This window comes from Pan troglodytes, chromosome 8 (assembly GCF_028858775.2).
Source record: "Pan troglodytes isolate AG18354 chromosome 8, NHGRI_mPanTro3-v2.0_pri, whole genome shotgun sequence".
NCBI classification, from domain to species: domain Eukaryota; kingdom Metazoa; phylum Chordata; class Mammalia; order Primates; family Hominidae; genus Pan; species Pan troglodytes.
In genome coordinates this window covers 145,199,393-145,221,204 of record NC_072406.2, presented here as the reverse complement: position 1 = coordinate 145,221,204, position 21,812 = coordinate 145,199,393, and the positions used below count along the sequence as shown (strand labels likewise).

At 54.4% G+C, this 21,812-nt stretch overlaps 1 long non-coding RNA gene across 1 annotated transcript; it reads right to left on the bottom strand.

Annotated features, from left to right (window-relative positions):
• Positions 1-18,590: 18,590 nt before the first annotated feature.
• On the bottom strand, positions 18,591-21,703 carry LOC107966883 (uncharacterized). Its single transcript, XR_001706942.4, has 3 exons — positions 21,392-21,703; positions 19,814-19,954; positions 18,591-19,200 (listed from the first exon to the last, which is right to left on the bottom strand). It is a non-coding gene; the product is annotated as an uncharacterized LOC107966883 (long non-coding RNA).
• Between the last annotated feature and the right edge of the window lie 109 nt (positions 21,704-21,812).

Genomic DNA, 21,812 nt, shown 5'->3' with positions numbered 1-21,812 from the left:
CAGCTCATGTCTGTTGAAGTCCAGCCTCCAAAGGCACCGCCCTTCCTGCCGAGATGGGACCAGAGCCGGAGCCCTTTTGGAGTGCGTGCCGGGTGGGGCAGGCCTGAGGGTTCCCAGCACCAGCCCGGGTTCGCCATCCAGACCTCGGGCCGGCCTGCCTGGGGCAACCCACCAGCCTGTTTCTGACGTCCTGGGGCCGAGGTGCCTGGTGTGGGGCGGCCAGCCCTCAGCCTGGGCCATCAGTCCTCAGGATCTGCTGACCCCCACAGGCGGTGAATCTGCCTCACGGGCAGACGGGCAGGTCCCGGGAGCCCTTCTTCAGCCCCTCCCAGCTGCAGCCGAGTCAAGGTCGGGAGGGAAGAACCTCCCTTCAGCACCTGGAACAGCACTCAACTCCTCCCACACCCAAGAGGCCACTTGTTAACAGAGGTGGGACTTCCAGGACACCTGCGGCGGCTCGAGAAGTGACGGTTTGTGTCCAGCTCCCGACGTCAGGAGGACAATCCAAGCCCCGTAGACACTAAACCACAGGGAAGCATCTGCAGCCAAAGCCGGGAGCGTCGGAAAGCCGTCGGAATGCCGTCGGAATGCTGACCCGCATCTTTGTGCCTTAAGGAGAGAAATACAGAAACTGCCCAGCCAGCTTCAGGAGCCCAGGAAGACACGACAGGGGAAATCCTAGGGGCTGGCACACCTTTAAGTGCTGTGAATGAAGGCCCTGCAGCCGAGCCCAGCCAGAGCCAGACCTGCAGCATGGGAGGAATTTCTACCGCAAAGATGACAACCCCCCCAGGTGCATGGCTTTTATTTTTATCTCCGAAAGCGCTCGGAGAGGAGGCATTTTGAGGATCTCACCTGTGTTCATCTCAGTGATAAGTTTATGAAGATTTTTAATTTTAAAAACCACACAGTCATTGATTTTATAAATAAAAAAACACTCAAGCTCAAGATGCAGTTAAATGAAAAAGCAGCAGCTTCCCTGATCTGACTCATAATTTAGCACGGCTGAGAGTTTCCAAGGGGTCTGGATTCTCACACCAACAGGACGGTTTGTAACAGACGGCCCGACCCTGGGCACTAAACGTGAGGGACGCAGACGAGCTTACGTCGGCCACACACCCACACGCGCGCAGCAACTCGCACAGACGCCTGAGCCCACGCGGTCACGCGCGACTGACAGAGAGCCTCGTCCGAGAATTCAACTCGGAGCTGCCGTGAGATTCAGCAGCCCCACCCTCAGCTGAAAGCCGGCGTTCACACAAACACACGTGCAGGAACATTCGTATCAGCCAGCAGCGGGGAGCCCCCCAGACACCACCAACGGCGAGGACGCATGAACAGGACGTGCTCATCCATGCACTGGAGCGACTAGTGACGAGGACAGGGACCCAGAACCCACGCAGGCTATGGCGTGATGAAGCTGGAAGGCATCACGCTCCGTGGATAAGCCAGACGCGAAAGGCCATATGTTTTATGATTCCATTTACGTGGAATGTCCAGAATAGGTCAATCCAGAGGCGGCAAGAGATTCCTGGTTGTTGGGGGCTGGAGGGCGGGAGAAGGGGAGCGGTGCTCAGCTCGGGCGGACGCCGTGTTCTGAGCTCAGGGGGTGATGCTTGCACAGCACTCTACAAGCCCTGCACACCCAGACTCGCACACTTTAAAATGGCTAAAGTGGTGAATTTTACCCCAATAAAAAAGGGGGGGGTGACTATGTCCTATCTGCCCCCACCCACCTATTCTCAAGGCCACCCTGAACGACTGTGAGACCAGATGACCCCGAACGACTGTGAGGCCAGTGTGTGTCCATGAAAGGCCTGCCCAGGACGGTGTCATGGACCGGCCGCCTGAGCGAGCCCAAAGCTGGGGTGTCCAGCCAGGCCTGAAGACCCACTGCCCTGAGGGCCGCAGTTACAGGCGGCACTGGGAGCTGGAGGGTGGGAGGAGGGTTACAGGCGGCGCTGGGAGCTGGAGGGTGGGAGGAGGGTTACAGGCGGCGCTGGGAGCTGGAGCGTGGGAGGAGGGGAAGCCCATCCTCAGAACACGCCACTGCTCCTAGGCTGGAAACTCAGAGGGTCCAGAGGGTCCACCTGACTTCATTTCGATGACGACATCGTGGCTCTCAGCATCACCGCCCTATCTGCACCTCTGCCAACTCCAGCCTGGCTGTGTCGAGCTCACAGGACAGCTGCCTGGAGTCTGCTCCATCGAACAACGGGAAGCTGAGGAAAAAGACAAACAGCAGCAGCGCACAGAGGGAAGGCCAGGCCCTCCCAGGTTTCGTGTCTCTTTTAAAAGGTCCACTGTGCACAGACCCACTTCCGCAGGCAACTGGACCATCAGGTCAGGAGGCAGCGTGCACAGAGACCGAAAGCAAAGGCAGGGCCCGGGGCCTCACGTGCCACGGACACGCCGCGCCCATGCTCTAATGACACGTCTGTCTCTGCGTCCTGCCCGTGGCCAGCCTTGGGGCGCTGGCGTGTTGCTCGTGGGACTGCCCACGTGGGTTTCATTCCAGGCCTGGTGAGGAGGGAGGCGCCTCCTGTCATCAGGAGTTCACAGCCCAGGGCACCCAGCCCCCTACGGTGCCAGCCAGGCCCCCCACAATCCCCACAAAATATAGCAAACGGGGTAGAGACACCCGCCTCTCCCTCCCTTCTCCAGGAGCCAATTGCCATAAAATACATCAGGAACAGTAACAATTTCTTGAAGGTTTGGGAGGAATGAACCTCATTAATCCATGGTCATGATTTATACAAATCACTTCAGCATTTCACAATGAAGCCGTTCAGCCACTGACAGCAGAGTGCGAAAGCCACCCTCGAAGCTGCAGCTCGTCTAGAGGGCCGTTCCGAAACAGAATGACAGAATCAGGTGGGCGGCCTAAGGCAGCCTAAAGCAACATGCTCGCACAACACAGACCCATCGTGGCACCTGACGAGACGTTGTCTCCATCTGAGCGTCGCTTTGACAAAGCCCTGACGGCTGCCAGCCAGACGCGCCTCTGTCCTCCAGGCCGAGGGTGAGGATGGGAGATGCTCCGTGGGATTTTCAGGCCTGAAACTGGGACATTCTGGGGCAAACCAGGAGGTGGGCTGCCCTATTCATTAACGCGTAGCTGTGAAAAGCAAATCGTGTATTTCCTGCTTCCACCAGGGTTCTAAAATCTCAGTTCAAAGAAATTTTGCTCTAGAAAGTAGCGCACACGCGTTGGTCCAAACCTCTTGTGCTGCTGGTAGGAGGGCAGCCTTGGTTGGGGAGGGCCAGCAGCTCACACAGGTGGGGACAGGTGGGCAGGGCATGGGCGTCCTGCTGCCCGACCGCCCGCCTTGCCATGCCCCAGCCTGGGGAAGCCCTGGTCCCCGCTGCCCCGAGCGCGGTGGAGAGGATTGCGCAGGCTTCCCACCTTGTTTCTGAGAAGCTCCCACTGGGCTTGTCGGGCGGGAGCACAGCCCCAGATGTGGTCGCTTTTCTCAGGCAGCCCACAGCGGCCCCCTTCTCCCCCTGAGCACCCCTGAGCCCCTCCTCTGGGCTCTGATGCGTTTCCCACAGGGGCTGGCAGCAGCAGCTTGGTGGGCAGCAGCTCGGTTTCTGTTCAGAACTGTCCGTCTGCCTAGACTGGCATGGCTCCAGGGTCAGCCGGAAACTGGAGCAAGGGTTGCGGACAGAACATGCTCTCCCACTTCTCTGCTTCCTCCTTTCCCAGATCCTCACACACTCACACACTGGCAGCCCTGGCTGTCCCAGGTATCTTCACCTGTGTTCTCCATACCCAGAGGTGGTGACTTTGTGCCAGCGTCTTACTAACCCCAGGCAGTGCTGCCCTCCTGGCAAAGCCACACACAGAAGCCTCGCCTGGGCCGGGTGCTGCTTCTAGCTCTGACTCTCCCTCCAGAATCTGCCTGTTTCTCCTGCTCTAGAGCCCCGGGCGGTTGACTTTGTATTGTGCCTGGGTCCACGCGTGTTACCCGAGGAGCCTCCATTCGCTGGGCACTCACTGGGCACTCGCTGGGCACTCGCTGGGCACTCACCGGGCATTCACCGGGCACTCGCTGGGCATTCACCAGGCACTCGCTGGGCACTTGCGGGCACTCACCGGGCACTCACTGGGCATTCACCGGGCACTCGCTGGGCATTCACCGGGCACTCGCTGGGCACTCACTGGGCATTCACCGGGCACTCACTGGGCACTCGCTGGGCATTCACTGGGCACTCGCTGGGCACTCGCCGGGCATTCACCGGGTACTCGCTGGGCACTCGCTGGGCATTCACCAGGCACTCGCTGGGCACTTGCGGGCACTCACCGGGCACTCACTGGGCATTCACCGGGCACTCGCTGGGCACTCACTGGGCATTCACCGGGCACTCACTGGGCACTCGCTGGGCATTCACCGGGCACTCGCTGGGCACTCACTGGGCATTCGCCGGGCACTCGCTGGGCACTTGCAGGCACTCACCGGGCACTCACCGGGCTCTCACCAGGCACTCGCCAGGTACTTGCTGGGCACTTGCCAGGCACTTGCTCCTCCTCATTAGAGACAGAACTCTGGAATTTCCTTTCGTGACATACTCCTGTTGGCTGCGTTTATTTAGTGTTGACTTCATTCCCACAGGTCCTTAATAGAAAAACAGTGTCACTGGCTGGGGTTGGCTGCAAGCTGAAATCCAATAAATTGGCGTGAAGTGTCTCTTATAACCTCTCAAGTGTGTAGGAAAAGCTGCACAAAGACGGAGCAGTTAAACCCAAATGCCAGGCAATTCCGTTTATGGTCAAAGCATCTTGAGAGCTGACCAGTAACTGCCCTCTGGAGCCCACGCTGCTGTTAAGAGCTGCAGGCTCTCCTTTCCACACTCATGCTCTCCCCCAGGCCAGCGTATCTGTTCCTGCACCTGCTGCCCAGGAGACCAGGAGGCCGGAGAGGCTGGAGAACCTCCACCTTCTCTTTGTGCTCCCTGTGGTGATGGTCAGTGGCAGGACGTCCAGGCACAAAATTGGGTGAGAGATGCCGTGAAGACACCTGTGTCCACAGGAGAGCGAGTCCAGGACACACAGGTCTTCAGGTTACCTCAACGAGGTGAATTCGCAAGAGGACAGGGCTGGGCTGAAAAGCACCTGTGGGCACTGGAAAAGATTAACCCTTCATGGAACTCACCATGGGCCCAGCACAGGATCCCAGCCCTAAGGGTGCATCAGTCTTGACCGGTACAGTCCTTAGAGCTTATGAAACCAGTGTTCACGCAGGGCGACCCTCCGTCACGAGGGCAATTCATCATGAACCCACGAACATGCTCTCTGACAAGACCCCATGCATTTGACGCCGGAGAAAACCTGCCAGTTTTGATTAAATGTCAAAACATCACATCAAATGGTGTCGCTACTGACCTGCAGAATCTAAATTAATAAGAAAAAAGACATTAATAAAGGGAGTTGAAAATCAGCCCTGGCAAACACAACAACAAAAAAGAAAACAGCTTTCCTGGGATCCTAGAGAAAACTTTCGTATTGGTGGGAGCATCATGGACAGTGTTGGAGCAGGACTGCAGGTGAGGAAGCCTCCAGCACACCTGTGCCTTCCTGGTACCCAGGCTGAGAGCTGCCAGGAAAACTCACAGTGAGGCAGCTGTCACCTGCTGCTCCGGCAGCTCCTCACACGGCCCTGAAGGGCTGGGTAGTTATTCCCAGCTTGCAGGTGAGGACACTGAGGCCCCTCTTCTTTCTTAGTACATCTGGGCTCCAACCACCTCTGCAAGCACCAGTGTCTCCACTCAGCGCTGACTAAGACATCAGCATCTTAATCAGCATGGATTAAGGACCCTCACATCCAACCACACTCCAGAAGTATTCCTCTAAGTTCTTGCTCACGTGTTTTTTGGAGAGTCCCACACGTGCACAGTAGAGTGGGCTGCAGAGCTCACCGAGCATCAGTGGCTTCCAGCTCCTCCGCCAGGCCCATCTGGCTTTTCATCCTTGCTATGATCTGAGTGTGTCCCTCGAAAAGTTCAGGTGTCGGAAACTTAATCCCAAATGCAACAGTGTTGGGAGAGGGGGCCTAAAAAGAGGTAACTGGGTCGTGAGGGTGGCGCCCTTACAAGTGGATCGGTGTTATTCCTGGAAGGAGTGGTCATGAAGTGAGTCCAGCCCTGGTGCCTCTGCTCACTCCCACCTTCCGTCTACATGGCGGGGCCACCCTCCCAGATGTAGACACCACGCTCTCGGCCTTCCAAGCCTCCAGAGCTGTGAGAAATAAGCTCATTTCTTTGCAAATGACCCATAGGTGGTATTCTGTTTTAACAACAGAAAGCAAACTAAGACAGTAACAGTAAATTGGATTATTTTAAAACAAATCCCAGACATGATATCATTCCATCTGTAAATATTTCAGGATGTTTCTCCAAAGGATGTGGACACTTTTCAGATATATAACCACGGTACCATCCTCACACCTAAGGTGAGTAACAGTGCACCCTCCATATCATCTGATGTCCTGCAAGGATCCATATTGATAACTGCCCCATACGTCCGATTTTATTGTTTACCTTTGCTACCTGGGGTTCATTTGTTTAACTCAGGGTCAAAATATCCCACAGAGTGCATGTGTCTTTGATGCCTCTTTTGATATCCTGCCCGCTCCGTTTCTGCTTTTCCTTGCAATTGATCAAAGTTGCTGGGCCATCTGTGCCGTGGAGGCCAGCGTGCGTGCAGCCTGAGGACATCCTGTAGCTGCCCTGGGTGCCCCGCGTCTCTGTGGGGGACGTCTCCGTGCCCCGCGTCTCTGGGGGGGACGTCTCCGTGCCCCGCGTCTCTGGGGGGGACGTCTCCGTGCCCCGCGTCTCTGTGGGGGACGTCTCCGTGCCCCGCGTCTCTGTGGGGGACGTCTCCGTGCCCCACGTCTCTGTGGGACGTCTCCGTGCCCCGCGTCTCTGGGGGGGACGTCTCCGTGCCCCGCGTCTCTGTGGGACGTCTCCGTGCCCCGCGTCTCTGTGGGACGTCTCCGTGCCCCGCGTCTCTGTGGGACGTCTCCGTGCCCCGCGTCTCTGTGGGACGTCTCCGTGCCCCACGTCTCTGTGGGACGTCTCCGTGCCCCGCGTCTCTGGGGGGGACGTCTCCGTGCCCCGCGTCTCTGTGGGACGTCTCCGTGCCCCGCGTCTCTGTGGGGGACGTCTCCGTGCCCCGCGTCTCTGTGGGGGACGTCTCCGTGCCCCGCGTCTCTGGGGGGGACGTCTCCGTGCCCCGCGTCTCTGTGGGACGTCTCCGTGCCCCGCGTCTCTGGGGGGGACGTCTCCGTGCCCCGCATCTCTGTGGGACGTCTCCGTGCCCCGCGTCTCTGTGGGACGTCTCCGTGCCCCGCGTCTCTGTGGGGGACGTCTCCGTGCCCCGCGTCTCTGGGGGGGACGTCTCCGTGCCCCGCGTCTCTGGGGGGGACGTCTCCGTGCCCCGCGTCTCTGTGGGACGTCTCCGTGCCCCGCGTCTCTGTGGGACGTCTCCGTGCCCCGCGTCTCTGTGGGACGTCTCCGTGCCCCGCGTCTCTGGGGGGGGACGTCTCCGTGCCCCGCGTCTCTGTGGGACGTCTCCGTGCCCCGCGTCTCTGGGGGGGGACGTCTCCGTGCCCCGCGTCTCTGTGGGACGTCTCCGTGCCCCGCGTCTCTGGGGGGGGACGTCTCCGTGCCCCGCGTCTCTGTGGGACGTCTCCGTGCCCCGCGTCTCTGTGGGACGTCTCCGTGCCCCGCGTCTCTGGGGGGGACGTCTCCGTGCCCCGCGTCTCTGGGGGGGACGTCTCCGTGCCCCGCGTCTCTGGGGGGGACGTCTCCGTGCCCCGCGTCTCTGTGGGACGTCTCCGTGCCCCGCGTCTCTGTGGGACGTCTCCGTGCCCCGCGTCTCTGGGGGGGACGTCTCCGTGCCCCGCGTCTCTGGGGGGGACGTCTCCGTGCCCCGCGTCTCTGTGGACGTCTCCGTGCCCCGCGTCTCTGTGGGACGTCTCCGTGCCCCGCGTCTCTGTGGGACGTCTCCGTGCCCCGCGTCTCTGGGGGGGGACGTCTCCGTGCCCCGCGTCTCTGGGGGGGACGTCTCCGTGCCCCGCGTCTCTGTGGGACGTCTCCGTGCCCCGCGTCTCTGTGGGAACTGCTAGTTGGAACGAGGCTGGGGCACATCCGGGTTCTTTGCTTTTGGTCGGAGGCGCCTCCATCAGGATGTATGTGGCATCCTCTTGTCTTGTCTTCTTTGTTGTGATGTTAGCGTCAGTAAATACTTCAGCCAAGGAATGTTCTAGTGAACAAGCGAATGAACTCACAGAGCCCCTGCCCTGACGGGGCTGTTTACCCGCGGGGGCATTTTCCCCGGCCCCTCATCCCAACATGCACTCGTCTTTTAACTCTTTTGCTGAGTTAATAAAAGTTGCAGAAATAGCAGAGCGAGCTCCCTCATCCCTTCACCTAGATTCCTTCACTGCTAACCTTTCTGATCCACCTGAAACTTCCTTGCAAGCACAACAGATGCCTGTTACTGCTAAATACTTCAGTGAGTATTTCCTGAGAAAAAGACGCTGCACACAAAACTGCAGCAAAATCACTCACAGCAGAAACCAGCGTTGGCTCAATGGCAACACCTACCCCGTGGGCTCCACTCCGATTGCACCAGTTCCGCGGTTTCTTCCAGAAGTCCAAGACTAAGCCCGGGGTCAGGTGCTGGGTTCGGCCGCCACACACCCGTGCTCTGAAGAGCGTCTCGGCTCTGCCTGCGTTTCAGGATCTCGGCAGGCCGGCCCACGGCTTCGCGTCCTTCAGTTTGCCCGGCGCTTTCTTCTGAGGCGTGTGTTTCGGGCAGAACATGCTAGACCTCGTGCTGGGCTGATATCAGCACCGCGCAGGGCACGCGCACGAGGCCAACCCATCCCTGGCTGATGAACGCGCCTCCGACCACCAGGGTAAGAGGGTATCTGCCTGGTCTCTCTGCCGTTACTGTGTGGCCTCAGAGAGAACAGCCCCTAAGGTGCCCACCTACTAATCCTGGGAACCTGGGTATGCATCAGGTTATGTGGCAAAGGGAGCCAAGACTGCCTGGGACGCGAGGTCATCCCCAAGACTGCAGGGGGAGTGAGGGTTACCCACCTGCTGGCCTGAGACGGGGAGGTCATCCCCAAGACTGCAGGGGGAGTGAGGGTTACCCACCCACTGGCCTGAGACGGGGAGGTCATCCCCAAGACTGCAGGGGGAGTGAGGGTTACCCACCCACTGGCCTGAGACGGGGAGGTCATCCCCAAGACTGTAGGGGGAGTGAGGGTTACCCACCCACTGGCCTGAGACGGGGAGGTCATCCCCAAGACTGCAGGGGGAGTGAGGGTTACCCACCCACTGGCCTGAGACGGGGAGGTCATCCCCGGCCATCCAGGCAGGCCCAGAGTAATCACGAGGGTCCGTCCCAGTGAGAGGGGAGGTGAGGGATCAGAGTCAGGGAGAGGCTCGAAGGTGCTGAAGAAGTTTGAAGATACTGGCTTGAAAGGTGGACTGGGTCTGTGAGACAAGGGACTTGGGTGGCCTCTAGGAGCTGGGGGGGCCCAGATTCTCCCCTGGAGCCCCCAGAAGGAGGGGCTCACAGCACCAAGTCCCATGTCAGGCATCTGGCCTCCAGAACTAAACAGTGACAGTGACTGTTGTTTCAGCCATAAGTTGGTGCTGATTTGTTACAGCAGCCACAGAAAGCTAATGCACATGGAATATATTGATACACATGGAATGCATTGATACACGTGGAACATATTGATACACATGGAATGCATTGATACACATGGAATATATTGATACACATGGAATATATTGATACACATGGAATATATTGATACACGTGGAATATATTGATACACATGGAATGCATTGATACACATGGAATATATTGATACACATGGAATGCATTGATACACATGGAATATATTGATACACGTGGAATATATTGATACACATGGAATATATTGATACACACGGAATATATTGATACACGTGGAATATATTGATACATGTGAAATATATTGATACACGTGGAATATATTGATACACATGGAATATATTGATACACATGGAATGCATTAATACACGTGGAATGCATTGATACACGTGGAATATATTGATACACATGGAATGCATTGATACACATGGAATATATTGATACACGTGGAATATATTGATACACGTGGAATGCATTGATACACGTGGAATGCATTGATACACGTGGAATGCATTGATACACATGGAATATATTGATACACATGGAATATATTGATACACGTGGAATATATTGATACACGTGGAATATATTGATACATGTGGAATATATTGATACACATGTATATATTGATACACATGGAATATATTGATACACAGGGAATGCATTGATACACGGAATATATTGATACACATGGAATATACTGATACATTGGAATATATTGATACACATGGAATATATTGATACACAGGGAATGCATTGATACACGGAATATATTGATACACATGGAATATATTGATACACAGGGAATGCATTGATACACAGAATATATTGATACACATGGAATATACTGATACACTTGGAATATACTGATACATGTGGAATATACTGATACACGTGCAATATATTGATACACGTGGAATGCATTGATACACGTGGAATGCATTGATACACGTGGAATATATTGATACACGTGGAATGCACTGATACACAGGGAATGCATTGATACACATGGAATATATTGATACACATGGAATATACTGATACACTTGGAATATACTGATACACGTGGAATATACTGATACACGTGGAATATATTGATACACGTGGAATGCATTGATATACGTGGAATGCATTGATACACGTGGAATATATTGATACACATGGAATGCATCGATACACATGGAATATATTGATAAATGTGGAATTCATCAATACGCATGGAATATATTGATACGCATGGAATACATTGATTGAAAAGCAATTAATATCTATTTTCCAGGGAGATCCTTCAGCACCGGAGGGGTCTGGTGATGACACCCTGGCCTGGTGCGTGGAAAGACCTCACAGAAGAGGAACACTATGACCTGTTGAGACTTTGTCTCAGCTGAGGCAACAAACTCACTGGCCCCGCGGTACCCTGGTGTCTTCACTCTGCCCCACCTGGCCCTGGCCCTGCTGCGCTGGACTCCCCCACGCTGGCTCCTGGAGAGGCCCCCGCACGGTCTATGCCTGGATCCCGAGCCCACCTTTCCCCCAAGGACGCATCCGCATCCTCGAAATCCAGGAAGGAAAACAAAACCACAGACGTTTTCTCTCCTCCTCTCATTAACCCCATGTGATGACAGTTAAGGAGAAGAAGGGAATTAACCAGCCGTGAGGAAGACAGAACTGGCATTCACAGAAAAAAGATTCAACAAATTCCCGGGAGGTGGGAAGTCGACAGAAACATTTCAAGAAGCAGCGTAGGGGTGCCGGAGCGATGTCCCAGGACGGCAGGACCCCAGGGCCGTCCCCACATGGGAATCAGAGTCAGCACAGACGTCAGACGTAGCCTCGACAACGCTGGAGCCGGAAGACAGTGGAGCCGGGCCTTCCAAATTCCACAGGAATCTGGCTTCCAGCCTTGAATTTTATACTCACGCAAACCATCCATCAGGGAGAAAGGATGCCTCAGCCCTTCCAGGCCTGGCCAGTTTGCACGACTTCTTAGACAGCACGCGGAGGTTTCCTGCAGCGGGGCAAGGACTCACCCAGAGAAACAGAGGCAGTGGCTCTAGCCTGGGGCCCGGAACAGCCCAAGAGGCATCCCAACCAGGGCAGAGCATGGAGGAGGGTGTCAGGAGGTGTCTCTGAGGATAAGGAGGGGGTAAGGACGGTGGAAGTGCAGACCACAGGAAGGAAAGGAAGTCAGTTGGGGCTGCGAGGAGACACAGCCTGCACCGGGGACGTGCACCGCAGACACGGCCGAGGCAGCCTTGACCCTCCCTGTGGACTCAGCCAGGGGACACCCCGTGGGGCATCTGGGTGGGGCCTCGGCAAAGAGCATTTCCGCAGCTCCTGGCTCTGCCCTACGGAGGGACCTGAGGAACAACACGTGTTGACTTGTTGATTTTCAGCTCTGGAATGAACCCTGAGACCAACCCTGAAGACCCAGCAGGAGGTGCTGGGCATTACTGATGTTGAGACTGGGTGGTTCAGCCGGGAGCAGCTGAGCCCTAACCTGCCTGCTTTGGTGGGAGGAGCCAGTCCTCATCTGCCCATCAGTGGCCTGGCGCTGTCTGGCCCTCAGCCCGTTCCCCACAGCACCTTTCCCTCAGGGCAGCTCTGGTGTCTGGTGTGGGCCTGACGCTGTAGGACCATCCCTTCCTGCTGTCCCTATGAAGGGAGCCTTTTCCCAAGGCTGCTAGTGGACTGCCGGTCCCATCCTACTGGCTAGAAACTTGGTTTCACGCTCACCCCTGTACTCATCCTGCAAGCAGCTCAGGCTGATGGGAATCTGCCCTCGAAGAGGGGCTGGGGTGGCTATTGGGCTGTGCACTCCCAGCAGGCTCCAGGGCTGTGACGCCGCAGCCTGGACCGCACCGTGTGTGGGCAGCAAGTTGCCAAGGGCATGCTTGGTATCCACCTCTCCTGGGCAGGGCAAGTCGGGGAGAGGCAGGCACAGGCAGCATCCATCTCTCCCAGGCAGGGAGAGTGGGGGAGAGGCAGGTGCGGGCAGCATCCACCTCTCCCGGGCAGGGCGCGTTGGGGAGAGGCAGGTGCAGACAGTGTCCACCTCTCCCAGGCAGGGTGAGTGGGGGAGAGGTAGGTGTGGACGGTGTCCACCTGTCCCGCGCAGGGCGAGTGGGGGAGAGGCAGGTGCGGGTGGCGAGGATCTGGTCTCATCTCACAGGCAGCGGCAGAGCCCACCTGGAACCAGAACAGAAATGGCGCTGCAGGGTTTTGGGGGAGCTGTGTGTGGACTGAGGCTGGGACGATGCCACGCTGGAAGGAGGCTGTGAGTGGCGTGGGCTGACCTAGATTCTCGTCACCAGTCACAGCCTGAAGCTGGCGCCTCTGGAAGGCACAGCCCGGCACCACAGGACCCGAGCCATCACATCACAGCCTCTGAATTTGGAAATATCTCGCCAGAGAGGGAAACACCCATCCCCACAGGAGCGAGAGCCCAGGGGTTGACAACCCTGGGAAGCCGGTGGATTTCAGAATCCACACAGGAGGTCCAGCCTGGCTAGGGCCAGATGGCCAGGCTGTCCTTGGTTGGCCTGTGGCCTGGCCTCTGGCCTGGAGACCCCAGGAGGGCAGGTGGCCACTCCCAACAAGACCACATGGCCACTGCCACACGTGTCTTCTTCCTCCAGCCACCAAGATAGCGATCCCTTGGGCGTCCCTGTGGGGCTGTACAGCAAATCCCCTGGGGAGAGGGACTGAGGCCCATCCCAAAGAGACAGTCCAGGTGCTGCAGGGCAGCCGCTCAGGGCAGGCATGGCTGGCAGAGGGTGCCTGAGGGGCTCAGATAGCCCCTTCTCCATGGAGCACCCCCGCCAACCCCCTTGGGCCATTCTTTCTGCACTGGGGGGTGTCAGCCCCCTGGGTCAAGGGCAATGGGGACCTGGGCTGATATCCTCAGCACCGAGGCAGGACCCGGCAGCCAGAGCCCACCCCGGGCGGCCCCTGCACACTCCCCAGAGGGGCCCGGGGACATCTGGCCATGGCCGTGCTCTGTGCCTGAGCCCTGACGCCTGGCTTTGTGTGTGCTGGGCTGGGCTGGGCCTCTGAACAGGGGCATGAGCTGGGCCACTGGCTGACCAGGGGTGTCCGTCATCCAGGGGTGTCCATCCATCCCCAGTGGGCACAGCTCCAACCCCTCCAGGGCAGCCTCAGCTCCCATTCCCATCCAGTCTGCCCCTGCCCAGCCTGCCCAGCTGGGTGCAGGCCATGCCCTCAGGCCCAAGTGGGCCTAGCCTCATTCTCTGTGGGTGGCTCACCCCTCTCCCCAGGGTGGGTTGCCCCCCGTCCTCCCCACAGGGGAAGATCCTATGTCTGGGCCCACCGTGGACAGCTGGAGGAGACCTCACACCCTCTCCTGGAGGCCACGCTGGTGCGTGTGGCCAGGTGTGGGATGTGGGCCTCGCTGGCTATCAGGACATACTGTCATCCTTGGGTGCTGGGGGACGGGGCTGTCCCTGACATGAGGGAAGAGGCAGGCAACTTCAGTACCTGGTGCTGGATGGGAGGAGATGAGAGGAGAACCCTGACACTCGGGACCTCCCTCCAAGACGCCCTTGCCGCTGAGTCCGTCCTGAACCTCGGCGAGTGAGTCACTTTCCCACTCAGAGGTCAGTTTCTCCGAAGTGACTTCCCAGAGCCATGAGGATAGCAAGCCGGCCTCTGGCAAGCGATGGCTTGGGGGCAGCGGTGAGGGAGGGGCTGTGCTGAGCAACCTCAGGACTGGCCGCCAGTGCCTGAGTCAGGGCACCTGGCTGGGGTCACAGGCAGGGAGGTGGGCACGTCTCCAGCTGCGCAGCCCCGTCTACCCAGCCCGGCCCCAGAGACCCTACCAGCCTGGCAGGAGGGCAGTGTGGCTTAGAGCAGGTAGGAGACGGATCTGATGGCGAGTGCCGGGCTCTCTGTGCATAAAACGGGCCCCAGATACTCACAGTGGGCCCTCATGTGCTGTCTCAGTCGTGGTCCCGTGGGAGGAACGTGAGTGTCGGGAACCAGTAGCAAGAGGGAGGGCCAGGGAGCAGGGCCTGGGCTGGGGAAGAACCTGAAAGGGGTGCTGGAGTGGCTGCCCTGTGGGAGGCGGAGGGAGGGGCCTCTAAAGAAGCACGGCCGATTGCTGCGACTCTGGGCCTCCTGGTTTTTAAGACCACAGCAGACAATTAAACCGCCTCTCACTCGTGTTTGGCAGTCTCTGGCCGCACGGGAGCCAGGGGTCAGAGCCCTACCAGCCCAGGCAGAGTCAGTTCCTTGAGGTCAGGCCCTCCAGGACCTGGGGGATCCAGGGACCAAGTGGGTGGACAGCTCTGCTCCTGGGGTGAACTTCCCCCTCCCCTGAGTCCTGACCCAAATAAACAACTGGTGCCCTGTCCTTGCAGCCTATGCTCCTGGGGAGCCGGCCTGGGATTTGGATTTGTACTCATGAAGGACAGCGCTCCCTGACTCCCAGCTCCCCCTCCCTGGGCTGCTCCCCTTGGCAGATCACCAGGGGAGGGGGACAGGATGCGGGAACCAGCGCCCTCCCTCTCCTGAGGCTCAGCAGAGCCCTGCCCGGTCCCGCAGTGCTCCCAGGACCCTGTACCAGCCCATCTGTGCACTGTGCCTCGGGCACTCCTGGTAACGATGCCTCTTCCTCCAGGACGTGCGCCCAGGCCTCCGCTCAGCGCCGTCCGGGTTTCCTGCTGCCTCCTCTTGCTCCTTTCGGGGACGCAAGACACCCGGGTCTTGCTCCTGCCATACCCTGCTCTGAACCTCCCCCCAGGAACCCCAACCAGACCGCCAGGCAGTGCCTGGACTCGCTGTCCAGAGTGGGGAATTCGACCTGACTCATTCATGTCTAAACCCTCTGAGTGTTTCCAAATCACCCCACTCCCAGCCCCGCCGAGAGGAAGGTGGGGAAAGAAACCAAGCACGGTGGAGGGTCCCTGCTCCTTCCCCACAAGAGGCCGCGCCTGTGGTGCCGAGTCAGCACTGCTGCTGGTGTGGCTGTAAATAGTCCTGAGATTGGACAGCTCAGCTTTGAGGAGGCTGGAAGGTAACAACACCTGACAAGTTTTATTTTTAAATGTATCTGCCCAGGCTGCAAGAGGGGCTTACATAATTCAGGCCAGTGTGTTTACTTAGTCTAAGGTGAAACCCAAAAAAAGAAAAGGAGGGAGGGAGGAGGAAGGGTGGGAAGGAAGAACAGAACAGGGAAGGGGGAGAGGAAGGGTCCCCAGCAGCCTCGGCTGGCACAGACTTGGCTGGGGCTGCCCTCAGCCACCGCCTGGAGGGAGTCAATGTCCACCACAGGTGTGGGGGCACCTGCTTGGCCTCCCAGCAGGCTGTTTCCTGGCTAGGGCCCTTGAGCAGAGCCCTCAGGCCACATGTGATTCGCTGAAGTGGGCATATCAAGGAGGGGGCACATCCTACCTGGGGTGAGGGCCGAACCTGCTGCTCCCAGGTCAGCACAGCTAGTGGGGAGGAGGCGTCCTGACCCTGGAATTGTGGTATGTGCAACAGAGTCAGGCTGTTCTCAGCCGGGCAGAGCTCCTCCCTCCTCCTGAGCATGGAGGGAGCCATCGGGTACTAGTGGTTGCCATGAGCACCGACCCGCCCTGGTCAGTCCCCCAGTGCTGCTGCTGGCCACTCCAGGGGTCCCTGCTCTGAGGGCACCCTGCCCCTTCCTGGGGCAGCCTAACGATGCCATGCAGGCTGGGTGACCCTCACAGAGGAGCGTGGGTGCCTTGGGGGCTGAGGCCCCATGGGGGCTGAGCGGTGGGTGTCGTGCCCACCCCAGGCAGCAGGATGCACCACTCATGGCACAGTGGCCACCACTCACTTCGTCCCAGGATGACTGGCATGGATGACACCCAGGTGCTTCTGCAGCAAAGAGCCCTGACTGCAAATGGGAGCTGAAAGGGATCCCGCCGGCTCCCATGAGTGAACCCATCTGGAATGAGGTTTAGTCATCATCCTGACTGGAGCCCCAACTCCAGCTCAGCCCTTGCCCCTGCACACCTGGGACCCCCAGTGATGTATCAGCAACTCCAAACCCGACCAATAGAAATTATTCAATTTGAAGAACAGAGAGAAAAAACGATTTTAAAAAATAAATGGAGTTTAACAATATAAGTGTCTAACACACGTGTATTTGGAGTCCCAGAAGTAGAGAAGAAAGACAATGAGGTGGAAACATTTTTAAAGAAATAACGGCCCTAAGTTTTATGAAAACATATATTTATAGATTAAAGAAGCCCAGCAAATCCAAAGCAGAATAAACACTACACATGATAACTGCACATCATCACCAGACTCCTAAAACCCAAAAACAAAGAGAAAAATCTTTAGAGCAGCCAGGGTGAAATGACAAATCACACCAAGGAGAGCAATGACAGGAATGATGGCCGACTTCTTCCCCTCGGGAGAGAGAGCAATGTCCTCAAGGTGATGAAGGAAAGACCCTTCAACCCCAAATTCTACATCCAGCAAATACAGCCTTTTAAAAAATAAAGGCAAAATAGAAATATTTTCTGATAAGTAAAAATTTAAAGAATTTGTAACCAGCAGACTTTCGCTCTAAGATACGGTAAAGGAAGTTTTTAGGCTGAAGGGAACTGACACCAGATGGAAACTGGATTTTCAAACCCGACATGAAGCACACCAGACACAGCAAGTACATAAGCAAATATAAAATATTGTATTTTTAGTCTCTTGATTCTTTAAAAGACATATGACTATTTCAAATAAAAATTATAACAGATTTTGAAGTTTGTGATGTAAGTAGATTTAAAATATATGAAGCGATGGCACAAAGGACAGGGTGGGAAATGGAGCTGCCCTGTTGTAAGGTCCTCACATTTGAGAAGTGGCTCAATATTAACTCTAAGTAGACTGTGGAAAGTTAAGCATGTATATTCTAATACTAAGAGCAGACATTAAAATACTTGTGCAAAGAAGCAGAGGTGAAAAAGCACTAGGAAGATTAAATATATTTAATTAACTCTTTAAAAGACAGGAAGGAAGGAACAGAGAATAAAAAATAGAAGGGATGCAAAGGGAAGCAAATAACAGAATGATAGACATAGAGTCAAACTTATCAATAATTACATTAAGTATAAATGAACTAATTCCTCCAATTAAAAGGCAGAGGTTATCGGACTGAAGTTTTAAAAATAAAAAAGCAAAACCCAGCTATATGCTATTTATAGGAGAGACATATTTTGAATGCAAAGTGACATAGTGAGAAAGCAAAAGGATGAGAAAAGATTAAAGTGCCAACAAAAACATTAAAAACCCAGAGTAAGTATATCAACATCAGACAAAACGGATTTAAGACAAAGAGTATTACCAGAGATAGAGGGTCAATGTATTAGTAAGACATAAGAATCATAAAGGTGTATGCACCTAATGAAAGCACTTCAAAATACATAAAGCAAAAACTGACAGTATTAAAATGAGAAATATACAAATTCACAAACCTAGTTGGATATTTTCACACTCTTCCCTTACTAATGGATAAAACAAGTAGACAAAACAAGCAGAAAGGACACAGATCTAAGTAACACTATAATCCACATTGACCTAATGGCATTCACAGAACACATCGCCTAATAACTGCAGAATACACGTTCTTTCCATGTACACATTGAAAACTTGCCAAAATAGTTGATATGTTGAGCCAAAATCAAGTGTCAATAAATTTCAAAACATTGAAGTTGTATGGTGTGTTCTCTGATCACTGTGGAATTAAATTAAAAATCAATGCCAGTAAGATATCCAGGAAAGTCTCCTGCCCTGCCAGATACATGGCAATTAAGAAAAATGCTTCTGAATAAACTGGGTCAAAACAGAGAGATTAAAAAAAATTTCAAATTGATAGTGAAGATACGAGAAATGTCTTTTCTGTTTCATTTTAATTTAACTGCTTTAAAGAATGAAATTCAAAACCAATTTTATTAGTCAGGGTTCTCTAGATAAACATAACATAGATAGATGATAGATAGAAAGATAGAAAGATAGAGAGACAGGGAAGGATGGATGGATGGATGGATACATGATTGATTATTGATGGAGAGAGAGAAAATCTATTATAGGAATTGGCACACATAATTATTAAGGCAGAGAAGTCCCATGGTCTGCCATCTGCAGGCTGGAGAACAGGGAGAGCTGGTCACGGTGTAATTCAGTTCAAGTTTGAAGGCCCAAGAATCACCGAGGCCAGTGTTTGAAGGCAGGAGAAGAGAGATGTTCCACCTCCAGCAGAGAGAGTTTTCCTGTCCTCCATGTCTGTGTTCTATGCAGGTCCTTGGCAGATTGCATGATGCCCACACTGGGGAGGGCAGACCCTCTTGACTCGGTCTATGGATTCAAACACTGATCTCTTCCAGAAACACACCCAGAAACAATCTTTTACCAGCTACTTGGGCATCCCTTAGCCCAGTCAAATGGACCTAAAATTAACAATGGCACCAGTAATCCACATTGTCACAGCCAGAGCTGGAAAACTGTAAGTAAATTTAAACAAAAATAAATATAATTAAGAAAATAATAAAAATAAGAATAGAAGTCAACAAAATAGAAAACAGAAAAAAGTTCAAATTGGCAAATCCAGGATTCGGTTCTTTAAAAAGATTAATAAAATCTTGGTATATCCTTATGATACGGAAGTGCTGGGAGGGGAAGGGTGTGGTCCCTTTAAATGATAGGGAAGGGGGAAGGGAAGTGCTGGGTACAGGAGGGTGTGGTCCCTGGCTAGGGCTCCACCCCCACGGACCTAGGTGAGGACAGGAATTTCCTGCCTAAATGTTGCATTTCCCAAGACCTCCCCTGGCCTGTCACACCCCTGTCACATCCTGTGCCTATAAAAACCCTGAGACTCTAGCAGGCAGACACACAGGCAGGTGGACATCAAGAGAAGCACATCAGTGGAGGAACACATGGGCAGCTGGACGTGGTGAGCAACGCTCCGACAGTCACCAGCACGCCAGAAGGACACCGACTGATCGGCAGAACGACATGGAGTTTGGCCAGGGCAGTTGGAGAGACCAGGCTGCCAAGTGGCCTGACTCCAGAGGAAAACCTTCCCACTCCATCCCCCTCTGACTTCCCCGGAGCTACCTCCACGCAATAAAACGTTGCAGTCATTCTCCAAGCCCAGGTTTGATTCGATTCTTCCGGTGCACCAAGGCAAGAATCCTGGATACGGAACGCCCTCTGTCCTTGCAACAAGGTCTAATTGAGCTGGTGAACATAAGCCACCTATAGATGGCAAAGTAAGAACATATGGTAGCACACGTCCACTGCAGCATCAGGAGCTGGAAACATTCACCCCTAGACACTGCCATGGGGTCAGAGCCCCCCAGCCTGCTCGTCTGTATGCTCCCCTGGCTAGTTTGAGCATCGGGGCAGTGAAGAAGCAAGCCACACCCCCATCGCACACCCTGCAAGGGGAACAAGGGAACCTTTCCCATTTCACTTATAAGACTGATCATAAGACCGATCAGGGCCGGGCATGGTGGCTCACGCCTGTAATCCCAGCACTTTGGGAGGCCAAGGGGGGCGGATTATGAGGTCAGGAGATTGAGACCATCCTGGCTAACATGGTGAAACCCCGTCTCTACTAAAAATAATAATAATAAAAAAACTAGCTGAGTGTGGTGGTGCATGCCTGTAGTTCCAGCTACTCGGGAGGCTGAGGCAGGAGAATGGCTTGAACCCGGGAGGCAGAGGTTGCAGTGAGCTGAGATTGCACCATTGTACTCCAGCCTGGGTGACAGAGCCAGACTCCATAAGACTGATCAGGAGGCCTGGCACCAAAGCTCACACCTGTAATCCCAGCACTTTCAGAGGCCAAGGCAGGAGGATTGCTTGAGGCCAGGAGTTCAAGACCAGCTTGGGCAACACAGCAAGACCCCATCTCTCCAAAAAATATTTTCTTTAAGTAGCCAGGTGTGGTGTTGCATGCCTGTAGTCCCAGCTATTCAGGAGACTGAGGCAGGAGGATCACTTGAGCCCAGGAGTTTGAGGCTGCAGTGAGCTATGATTGCACCACTGCACTGCAGCCCAGGAGACAGAGTGAGATCCTGTCTTAAACAAACAAAAACACAAAACAGATCAACCAAGATAAAAGAAAAATAAAGAGGGAAAAGCATAAATTGCCAATATCAGAAATGAAAGAGGAAGTATAGAGATTCTACAGTCACTAAAAGGGAAATCAGGGAACATGATAAACAAGTTTATGCCAATACATTTGGCAATTACAATGAAATGGGGGAAAGTCCTTGAATAATACAATTTACCAAAACCACCTTAGAATAAAATGGAAAATCTGAACGTCAACCCACACTGAGGGGCACTCTGCAAAGTCGCTGACAAACACTCACAAAAATGTCAAGGTCAAGAAATACAAAGAAGGGCTACAAGAACTGTTGAAGAAGAATGGAAATTAGGACTTTGAAAAGGTCATAGGCCCGCGGTCCTGGATTAGATCCAGGATGTAGTGGGAAAAAGCTAAAGGGATGTTTAGGCACAATTGATGAAATCTGAGTACGGACTCTGGATTAGATATTTCATTGGTGTGAACTTTCCTGATTTTGACAGCTGTACTGTGGTAATGAAAAGAAGTGTCTTTGTCAGGAAGTACACGCTGAGGTATTTAGCAGTAAAATGGCGTCATCTCTTCAACTCTCAACTCACCCTCAGTCGATTCAGGGAAATGCACATATGCAGACACAGGCACATGCAAACACATGTAAACACATGCGCAAACATGCAAACACATATAAACATGCGTGAACGGCAGAACAGCAGGAAGGTAACGCCAGAGAGAATTGGGAACAGCAGGAAGGTAATGCGTGAGAAGTGGGAATGGCAGGAAGGTAATGGCATGAGGAGAAGTAGGAACAGAAGGAAGGTAACGCCAGTGAGAAGTGGGAACAGAGGGAAGGTAACGCCAGTGAGAAGTGGGAACAGAGGGAAGGTAACGCCAGTGAGAAGTGGGAACGGCACGAAGGTAACGCCGTTGAGGATTAGTGGGAACGGAACGCCGTTGAGGAGAAGTGGGAACAGAGGGAAGGTAACACCAGTGAGAAGTGGGAACGGCAGGAAGGTAACGCCG